Raw genomic sequence first — 11,869 nt, forward strand, 5'->3', positions numbered from 1 at the left:
GAATTCACGAAATCGGAATAAAATAAAATTTTGCAAAGCCAAATTTAATGGGGGATTTTAAAGTGTGCATTATTATTATTATTATTATTATTATTATTATTATTATTATTATTATTATTATTATTATTATTATTATTATTATTGTTGTTGTTGTTGTTGTTGTTGTTTGCCAAGATAAGTTAACATTCGTAACCATGAAGCCTGTAAGGCCATTAGCACCCAAAGCAAGTTTCCACAAAAGAGTTTGCCAATTATTGTGGAAAGGAAAAACAAACCGGCTTTTTATAATTAGATTGTAAATAAATGAAAAGATATAAAAATGTCAATACATGAACATCCCCATAAGGGTAAAAAAAAATGAGGCAATGCTACAAGGCGCTTGAAGCTCGTAAAAAGCAAAATAAAACAGACGCTTTTCCTATGCCTTTGTGTTACGCGAGACTGCAAGTCTAAGTTGCTCAAAAGGACAGAAATGAAACGAGTTTTCTTGACTGCACTGTGACCCTGAATCCAATTTAGGAGACCCTTCCGGATAGCGATGAAGAATGCAAAACTGGAAGGCTGATCTGGAAATTTGAAACCTAGTCTTTGTGAATGTTGAATTGTCTTTTCTATATCAAATAATTCATTGTTGAGCTTGATGCCTTAGAGAATATGGAGGTGGGTTAGTATTTCTCGTTCATTTAACGAATACCTTTAATCATCGCTCTTTTCTACTTCGTTTTGAAGCGCTTTAAAAATATGTCTTTTAACACGTATGTATAATGTTGAATTAAAGAAATTGGCAACGGTTGATCAACTTTTGAATTTTTTGAAGGAAAGATGTTTATGTTTTTATGAAACTTGTATCTTAACAATATTAAGAATATTTGATTTGCTCATACTTGTTCTTTTATTTTCTTGCTAACAAACAAGCCCTTAATACTTTACCCAAAGGAGCCTAGATGAACTGGCAGGCTGCTGCACATGAGACAAAGCAAAGAGCACTTTGGCAGATCTGCTTGGCTCACATCCACAGAGTCTGTTCACAGCATGACAGTTAGACATTTTATATTTAGGCAGAGTTTTGTTAGATCAGGATAGTGGGTCACAGTTCCTCAAATAGAAAAACTGGATTAGTATCACTTCATCAGTCAATTCCTGAGGCACCCCAGTTGATGTATGAGGCCTCAGTGGATTCTCACCACAAATGTGTACCATTCCATGGAACTAAATAGCCTCCCTAGCTTCAGCACTGGGTTTTATGGCCCTCATTTCATACATTTATTCGAACATTAATCTCTTTCTAACATTCTTCGCTTGCTTCCTAGCTCATCCCACTAGATCTTTTTTCATACTCTTAATCTCAAAACTGAGTGCTTCTGACCTCAAAAGTCAATTTGGAGCCTGAAACCTAGTAAGTTTATGATTATTACCTTCTTTCCTCTTTGTCGCCAATTCTGATACTAATATGCACCTTACCAATATAGTTCAGGATAGGCTGGAGGAGGTCATCAGACTATGCTTTCTGGTCAGATTCCAAACAGCTTCTCTGAGTGCTGTGAGTGAAAGCCATTGGTTTTTCACAGCTGTAAGTTTACCTGTGCCCATAAACATGTGGATAAACTGTTTTTGTGCCTTGTTTTAAGCAAATCCAATTTGGAACCTGTAGCTTACTATAAAGCTTTCTCTGATGGCAGATTCGGAAACAAATATATGTTATAGTACGCTAGTTAAGATTATCTTCCGGTTCAGGAGCACTGTACACTGGCCAGCTACATAAAACACTTGGTTAAGAGCGCCTACAGGTGTTAGGAGCCTAATGGGGTAGCATTGCATGGTGACCAGTCCTAAGCTCAATTGGCAGATTGCAGCTCTTGATAATATCAGAATCTACTACAGAAGAAAAAATTGTAATCACAGTTTTGGAGATTAAGGAAAGAATAATAAACCTATTTGACTCTGGAACCCTGCCCTGAAGCTGCTTCCATTCTCCAAATAGACTTTGACTACTAAGGTTTCCAACAAGAGGAATATAGTCTTCTGTCTTCTGCCTCACTTATGTCAGCATGTCAGATCCTTTGGTTAGATCCAAGTGGTTCTTTGTACACAAATAAAAACTTTATATGATGAAATATTAATTGTTCATTGGCAGCTGATCCAACAGTTGTATATGCAAACATCGTGAGATACAACTAGATTAGCATCAGTCAGGCCATACTTGTGGCACCCAGGGAAGCATAGAGCCTTAATTAAATTGCCACACATGAGTGCGAGTCTTTCAGATCATTCTTCCTCTTCCCTACAGATCCCATTTTTATGCTCCTTGTCGAAACCTGGTGCCTCTGCCTACAGAAGTGGATTTGTAGTCTGAAACCTGCATGAAGAACCAATTGTCAGCCCCTTTAAGATACAGAATTGTGGTGCTACATTTTTCAGTTAGCCACATTTTAGTGACAGCATTTGCTGAAGCCTACAAATTCAAATTAGTTCAGCACTGGTCGGGTAGAGACACCAGATGATTTCCCATCAAGCTCTGAACAGCATCCATAAGTACTGCCAGAGTACTATTTACCGTGAGTCTTGTATAGATAGTAACATGAGCCACCATGTTTTGGAAAAACTATTCCACTGTAGAGGTGTGTTGTTATTCATATTTTGAGATGAAACTTGTTTTTTTAGTCTCATTCTCTTCTTGACTTTAAACTTGAATAAATTTGATTGTTCTGAAGATTTACATCGATACTGTCTTCACAGTGAGACCATGATAGGAGAAACAAAGATACGAAACATCACATATAACAATGAATCCAATGAATCAGTACTCCATTCCAAATGAGAACATATTATCCTCTCATCAATCAGAAACCACCCAGTGGATTGCCTTCACTCAGTCTTTGAATCCGACTGATCAGTGTTTCAGTTGTTTTTAACTCAGACATAAAGGTTATGTTTTGGCTTGATTTGTTTACCTGTTTGTTTGGTGTTGGTAGCATGAGTACAGAAGATGTTCTCTGGAATTTTCCGACAATGTCACTGTAGGTGGGCCTCGCGAATGGCAACAAGTGATTAGATCTGGACCTAGAAAAAAAAAATTTCTTTGTGGGGGGAGAGGGAGATGGATTGCTCTACATTGGAGGGTTTTGCTGTCTCTGATTGATTATTATTACCACTTTATTAGCACTTTATGATTATCTCTTCGATGATGGGCTGTTATTTCTCGCCCCGTCCACCTTTTTAGATGCTCTTCAGGAGGAAACTACCCTCTCCATTTACATTTTAACGTCTACTGATGTGTTCGAAAGATTTGGTTTTTTACATAGAAATATGTTTTAATATATAATTGTGGATTTTTTTAACAATTTGTTTTTACGGGACTGTGAATTTCTTAACATACCACTTTAATAATGAAGAAAATATCCTTAAAATTATGATTCTAGGGTTATTAGAGTTACGGTAGTTCTCAGGTCATCATTCTGGGTGAAAATCTATGTAATCCACAATTCACACTTAACCTTTCGCAAAGACATCAGTTTTCATGATTATTTCGCATACTTGGCTACAAAGGAATGCAAGGAGCCTCAATCAGTTCTAAAAGTATGTTGTCATAATTACCACCTCGTGACACTTCCTGTAATACATATGTTCATTTTGTATTTTGGACTTATACATCAATCAGTAGGAGCTGAACAAACACGCAGGCCTACAGATCCCATCTTTGAATATGGCTTAGATATGTAATCTCTCGTTATTTAGAGCAAACCGAAAGACCGTGTTCGTGAATTGCAAAGTTCCTTAGAAGACAATTTGGATGTGAAAAAAAATGACAGATAAGGGGAGAAGAAAGGAGTAAAGCGCAGATTAGACAGTAGTAGATAAAACAAAGTAGCATTAGTATATATATACTATACTAATTATATATATATATATATAATATATATCTATATATATATATATATATATAACTTATTCGTTTCCTGTTACTAAACATATTAGACATCACACTCGTTTAAAGTTATAGACGTTTACAGAGTGATAATTCAGTTATAGACAGTCCCCATACCTATACTGTTCAGACATCGGTTTCTGAATGGCTATTCGTATGCAGTTAACTCATCGAATTTTTACGATTATATAACAAGTTGACGATAAAAGTTACGCATCATAATTGTAAGAACGGTTCCATGCAAAAAAGCTGGACAACCTTTTGTGTTCTAAATTTTCTGTATAAAAGGGCTATAGGGTATTGTCATTATGAATATTTTATCTCTGGTATTGACAAGATAAGACTCGTACCGTGCCTCCTCTTCCATGTGGACTGATCTGCAGGTTGTCTTTTTTTTCTTTTTTTAATGACCCTTTCCGCTTCAGCTGAAAAGAATGTATTTTTATTGGAGGGAGTTTCGTAATAGCGTTACGTAATCCTTTCAGAGCTCGTTAGGACGCCCTATAGTCAATTCCACTTCACCTGCAACATTTTCCCCTACGGTCCAGCTCTTCGCGTCTGAAGAGGCCTTCACAATAAGGAAAGGGAAGAAACCACCTGGGGGGGACACGGTCCTCGTTTTTGTTCCCTGAGCTGCTAATCATTCGGGATTGAAAACAGTTCTAGTGCTCAAGATATACAACTTTGCTTATCTGGGGACTAGTTTATGTGTAAGTGTTGAAGAAGACGGCTTCTTTGATCTTTTAAATAATGATGCCTGTATGGTACACACACACACACACACACACAGAACCGCGCATATATACATAATATGTATGCATATTATATATATATATATATATATATTATATATATATATATATATATATATATAGAATTTACATATAAGTGTATATTTACTTGTATATTTATATATATTTGCATATACGTATATATAGATATATATATATATATATATATATATATATATATCTATATATATATATATAATATTATATATATATATATACCGTATGTATATAATATATATCTGTGTGAACAGATATGAAGAGAGAGAGAGAGAGAGAGTAGATTAGGAAGCACAACAGAGCATCATTCTGACCCTGACCTTGCCCAAGGAGTGTTAAGAAACCAAACATAAGAACAGAATTCTACTATTCGAATGTCAGGGGACTTCTATGGCTGAGTCGGCATTTTCTGGATGTTCCCCCTCCTGCTGATGGTAGACTTCGTCACGTTATAACCCAGAAATAGTACCTCTTTAAGTCAAGTCAAGGATTTACTTTTATATAAGGAAATGTTTTTGTTCTTTTAGTGTTCACTCAGCTTTTAATTAGATATAACGCGTTTATTGAACGTGTCTTCTTTTTAATAGAATTAATTGGATGTCATGTAAATTAATTGCCATCCTACGTAAAGTTTGAAGGGTTTTTATTAAAGGTTGTTTTTCAACAGAAACGTGTGATTTTACTCTCTCTCTCTCTCTCTCTCTCTCTCTATCTGCTCTTCTCTCTCTCTATATATATATATATATATATATATATATATATATATATACATATATATATATATATATATATATATATCAAACTTTATTACCGGACATCATTTAAACAGGATGGTATTTATCGGAGATATTGATTCGGAGAAAGTGAAAAGCTTTCCAGGACTAAGTGTCCTCATCATCAGTTAGATACCAGACGATGAGGACAGTCTGACCTGGAAAACTTTTGAAATTCTGTTCTGGCTGAATAAATTATAATAAATTATCTCCGCTCAATACCATTCTGTTTAAATGAGGTCCTTTTGTTTCATATATATATATATATATATATATATATATATATATATATATATACATATATATATATATGTATATATGTATATATATGTATGTGTGTGTGTGTTTGTGTGTTAGATCAAGAGCCAGCATGGAAAAAGGAAAAGCAGCTGTACCTAGCGCTTTCGTGTATTCTTCGACGCACCTCATCAAGGTACAAAAGGTAATGAGGTGTTGATATCAGGAGTACACGAAATCGCTAGGTACTGCTGCTTTTCATTTTTTCCTGCTGGTTGTTGATATACAACCTTCACGTGTTACTTGTGATCGTTATATATATATATATATATATATATATATATATATATATATATATATATGTGTGTGTGTGTGTGTGTGTGTGTGTGTGTATAAAGGTATAAGCCACGAAGGAAAGTGAAACACTGGAGTAACTGCAAGATCTTTCGATTCAACGTCCTTTACTTAGCAGCTCATACCTTTATTTATGCATTTATCACGTTCCAAACTTCCGTGTTTTAATTATACATACATATATATATATATATATATATATATATATATATATATATATATATATATATATATAATTATATCAGAAATCATCTAATTATAACACAAAGTATGCTAAAGAATAATTGTTGGCCCACATGCTTAATCACTTAGAAATCACAGCCTTCTTCCGTATGTAGACATTCTACTTCAGTGCATTCGTAATACAATACTTCTTCAAGAGCCGACCAAATGGCTCTTCCTAAGGAGGTACTTCTATAAACTTAGATTCCCGATAAGCCAAATGGGGACTAGAGTATTGATTGACCTTTGGGGTATTGTCTATATATTTACAATGACTTTAGCGTTCTCACGTTAATTATTTTTCCTGGTCTTCCGTTCCTTCATCTTGCTTCTTGTCCTCCCCAGCGTTTTCTTGATGACATTCGGCAAGCTGTGTATTTGTCGCCTAAAATATTAGCTCATTCCCAGTCTCTGTTGGTGCTGCTCCGTTGAGCATTGGAAGACATACACGTATTTTTGTTTGATGGTGAAAGTGTCTGTAGAAGAACTGCTGCCCTCCAAGGCTTTTTAATGTTATAAATACCTTACGGTTACTTAATAAGTGAAAGCGTTTCTTTGTTAAATTTATCATAATTACTGACTTACCTGTTTTTTTTCCATAAGAAATGAAAGCGTTTCTTTGTTTAGTTTACCAGAATTAATTAATTAATGTACAGACTTTTTTAGGTTTTCCAGGTGCCTAGTGGTATTTTAATTTTTCTTCCGTCATTATCTCGAAATCTGAGGCTTTCTCGTATGCTTGGATCTGTTCGCGTCAAGCGTGAGTGATTCGGGTTTTATTTAAAGTCATCATTGGAAATTTTCTTCGGTTTGTTAATTGTTTATCTATTTATTCGTGTGCTGACTTTGTTAATTAGTCACCTGCTTCCTTATTCAGTCTGTATACGTTTATTCTCATTTAGTTGTATATACTATTAAATAATGTGGTCGACTCTCTTTAGGACCTGTAACCTTGTAACCAGAAGTACTTATAAAATCCTTTTTAACAGGATGTTATTCCTTGTCATGATTATCTCTTCTTTTCATACTCCATTAACCATTGTTTTGGGATTTCCTTCTAATCTAAATTCTCTCTTTATATATACTATGATAATCAGTACACACACACACACACACACACACACACACACACACATATATATATATATATATATATATATATATATATATATATAGATAGATATATATATATATATATATATATATATATATATATATGTATATAGAGATATATATTATATATATATATATATATATATATATATACACACATATATATATTTGTGTGTGTGTGTGTGTGAGTTAAGATGCTTGTCATATGAAACTACTTTTAAAGTTATTTATTTATTTATTTATTTATTTATTTATTTATTTATTTATTTATTTATTTTAGCTTCTGTTTTTTATTTATTACGGCGTCAATAACCTAGGTGTTGAGACGCCAGTTCTAGTAGCTATAATCAATCAATCAACCCCTCTCCATGAAGCGTTGCTCCTGGATTTTACTTTGTTCATAATAACCACTCTCTCTCTCTCTCTCTCTCTCTCTCTCCTATGGACATTGAACCATTGTTCGAGTTTTCAGCCAGTTCGTAATTCACTGTATCTGTAGCCCTCGACATTCTTCTGAGGAGCTCCTCGAACGAGCTCCTTTGCCTTACTCGAACGTAACCGATTCATTTCATTAGGACTGTTTTCTTCTTTAAACCGGTAAATTTTGCGAATGTTGTTTTTTCAGTGTTCCCGGGATCGCGTGTGAAGGTTTGTCATCAAACAAAAGGTAAACACGGCGGTGTTCTGTCGTCGTACTCTTCCTTCTTGATCAACATGTTTTGCTGTCTCCTAATTTTTATCAGAGTTTCTGTCCCATTTCCCTCGTGGAAGTCACTTCTTAATCATGGCGTCCAAATTCACCACTTTGTCATCCAGTCGCCCAGCGGAGATTAGATCTTAGTCTCTTGATAATCGAAGCTCTCGTTTTTTTCTTCTTCCCTCTTTCTTGTGCCCTTGAGGCCTGGAGTAGCAAGATCACTCAACCGCCCCTTCCTTGATGTCGCCACTTCCGAACGAAGGTAAAGAAGGCTGGGACAGGTCTTGATTATGTCTATATCTCCTATTAAGATCTACCTTAAAAGAGGCCCGAGGCGTCTCCTGTGATAGAAGGGTATGGGGGAGTCGACGATGATAATAATAATAATAATAATAATAAAACTAATACTAATATCTTGGCTCAGGGCCTTATACGTAGGATATAGAACGTGGATACATTACAATTCACACAATCTAGATTCACGAGATAAAATTATAAAATTTATAATTGGCAATATCCACACAGTTGCTGAAGTAGTGGCAAAAATAGTAATGTATAATAATGGTAATGACAGTATTAATGTTTAGAATAGTAGAAAAAATATTGAAAAATGATAGCAATGAGAAACAGATTGCATACAATTGAATTCCAGCTAGGGAGGGAGCTTAGGTGGTTACGTAAAGAAGTCAAGTCCGGAAGGTAAACTGGGAATGTCATCTTATTCCCGTGGGTTCATCAAAGATTTTATAATAGTGTAGTACTTTGATCTCGTGCTTCGTCAGGCAGGGTATCTTGGTACACCTATCTTAGTGCACAAGCAAGGAAGAAAAGATAAAATGAAGCGCACGGAAGAAGAATGATACCAAACCTCGGAAGAGGCAATGCCATAACAAACGAAACGATTTTTTTTAATGAGTAAAAATGGTTTTTTTTTTTAGGGTATTGTAAAGTTATTAAAATAATCTGCTAGCTATTCTTGTTCTTGGACATTCCTTCATATATTTCTGATACACAGCATTTTTCCAAAGATTTCACAGTAAAAGTTGAATTAACAGAAATATTCCCACTAATTGGTAGGATTTGTTTTCTATGAAATCCGGGAAAGATTTGCTGTACATTCCAAATTCCTATTTAGACCTGATTTGCCAATTTTTTCTTTATTTCGATAGATCACTGTAGCTAAACTAAATGTAATCAAGTAAATCACTGTGGCGATAACCGCACTTGATTTGGTTTCGGATCTCTTATCTGCACTGAAGAACGCCATAACTGGACTTCATGTGGCGGGAGAGAGAGCCAAGTCTGGCATCAGTTGTCAGGATTAAAAGCATCGAAGTCAACATTGCTGATGATGTAGCTGCGAACAAACAACACATTCAGTTAGATTTATGAGTTTATGAGTCCCAATTTAAATAAATGATGATCAGGGCAGCAGTTATAAACGGGGAATGGGTAAATATTCAATGAGCGAATATTGTTGACCTGATCGTCATTTTTCACGTCAAAATAAACATCTCTGTTAATGATGAATGGATGAAAAACAAAAATGCTGGGTGTACAAAGCAAATGAGTCGTATGTGAGATGGTTGTCTCCACCACATTGAAAGGGAAGTCTTGTCATTCTGAAATTCTGTGTTGATGCAAAATGACAAAATCATGTTCTGTGTCACCCTTTGTGTTCTTGACAACCGTCCGTAACGGTGAACGAGCCAGCGCTCAAATGGAACAAATCGATTGACTGCTACGTCCATTTTTTTTATGAACCTCAGCATTGCTACAATTGTCGATCGAAATGTATGAATCGTGTATTGCAGCCTAACGTATTCTGTATGAAAGGATAGCCTGTATGGCAGGGTATCCCGTAAGGCAGCTTAGCTTATATAGTAAGGTTTCCGTCAACGTGAAATCGTCCAGAGAATAACTTCCATCGCTCATCTTTGTTTGTTTTCTCAGTCTGTCTCCTCCCCAGTACAGAATATGGCCATACCGCTCGATTTTCTTGGCAAAGAAATGATGGGAAAGCTCCAGTGTGTGGTCTCTCTTCGCAAAGAATAGCACATTTCTGTAGAGAAAGATAAGACATTCAGAATTAACGAGAAAAACGTGTTAACGGTTCGTGTTCCTGTAACCAGGGAACAATTAAACGAGAGACTGATTTTCGAGAGAAAGTTGGAAGAAGAATAAGAAAAAGAAAATCATAATTGGCTGAGACCGGAGCCTGTCAAGCATCTGATTGGTCAGAATGCTCACGAATGAAATGTCTGTCCTTTGGCGAAATTCCATTCAAACCTTTTTGGTTTGGATAGTACACATCCCCATGTTTCTCAGTACATTTGAATGTCTATGTATGATTTTAGTTCTATGAAAATTACTTAAAATTATTTGTCGAATAGACCAGTATCATTTAAGCAATAAAAGTAAAATGTGACATTTATAAGTGTGTGTGCGCGCGCGCGTCGTCGTCGTCTTCGTCTGGTTAGCGTAACTCACTAGCGGTCTCCAGTAACTTGAACTCTTACGATTCCATTTTGTTTGTTAAATTAATGGAGCAATCGCCTTACTGAAAGAGGATTGCGCTCATGAACTGAAATTTAATCATATCCAAGGGAAAGCGACCATTCTACTTGCTCCTAATGATTGCTCGTGGGGAAGATGCATCAGACAATTAAAGAAGGAAATCGAAAGCTGTTTCAACAATTTATGAACGCTTTCTTCTGTGCTTATAGAGTAGATACAGACGGACAGACTTCAGACAGACAGACAGATAGACAGACAGACAGACAGACAGACAGAAAGAAAGCAACGAGAGACCTTTGTCTGAGGGATTATAAAGTTACCCAACTTTTTCAATTTCACCGACGAAATTTATGCTCACCTCTGCTTCCCTTGGAAGGGGCGGTTTTGTCTTTGACATCTTCCTTTCTTTTGACATTCCCCCAAGCCCTCCCCCTCCCCCCACCCTTCTCTTACCAGCTTGATGTCTTGAGGATTCTTCTGCTGAGGAACTTCACATTTAAAAGAACAACTTCAACCGCATATCTTCTGGAGAACCTTTCTTTCCCTAGTTCGAATGAAACGGGGGTTGTTCAGCCATGTGACTCAATCTTTATGGGCGCCCCGCATATGTATTATACTGTGATTTACCTTTTACTGATGCTACGCCTTTCGCAGGATGGGAGGGGGTGTCCAAAAATCTAGCCTCTCACGTGGGCAAATCCAAATTCAAATTGTTCTCATGAAGACGAAAATGGTTTTGCCCTGACATTGTCAGATGTGTGACCATATTTTTTATGACTATTGATTTTGAGGCTTAGCGCTACGCCTACCAACACTCGAGGAACCAAAGATTTTATGGCCAGGCTTACCATCATCAGCCTAACTCCGCTAATGTACGGCAGGTGCCACGTAGGAAATTGAATGTTTACATAAAGGAAATTGAATGTTTACATAAAGGAAATTGAATGTTTACATAAAGTCACTTCGCCGCTTTAGCGTGAAAAACATCATTATAGCAAGGATTTATCATGCTCAGGAATTCTCATCCGAGGAATTATCATCCCCAGGCCTACTATGCTTATAGCTGGTATAGTCATTAGTGTCGTGTGCATGCCACTCAGATGTCGCGGGTTCGCGTCTCCCCTAGAGCAATGGAAAATCACGGTATCAAGATCAGTTACCGCTGCTGCAGGGGGGGGTCCGCGATGGGAGGTTGGAACCAGTATTCTTTGGAAGCTTGAATTTCAAGGCAATGGGCCCTGTG

General features: G+C 36.2%; 1 protein-coding gene across 3 annotated transcripts in view; it reads left to right on the forward strand.

The window, feature by feature from the left end:
* The window catches only part of LOC135197087 (phosrestin-2-like), a 265,329-nt gene that overhangs the window by 131,726 nt on the left and 121,734 nt on the right, over window positions 1–11,869 (forward strand). The window lies entirely within an intron of this gene.

The sequence above is a fragment of the Macrobrachium nipponense genome, chromosome 18 (assembly GCF_015104395.2).
Source record: "Macrobrachium nipponense isolate FS-2020 chromosome 18, ASM1510439v2, whole genome shotgun sequence".
In the NCBI taxonomy this organism is placed as follows: Eukaryota; Metazoa; Arthropoda; class Malacostraca; order Decapoda; family Palaemonidae; genus Macrobrachium; species Macrobrachium nipponense.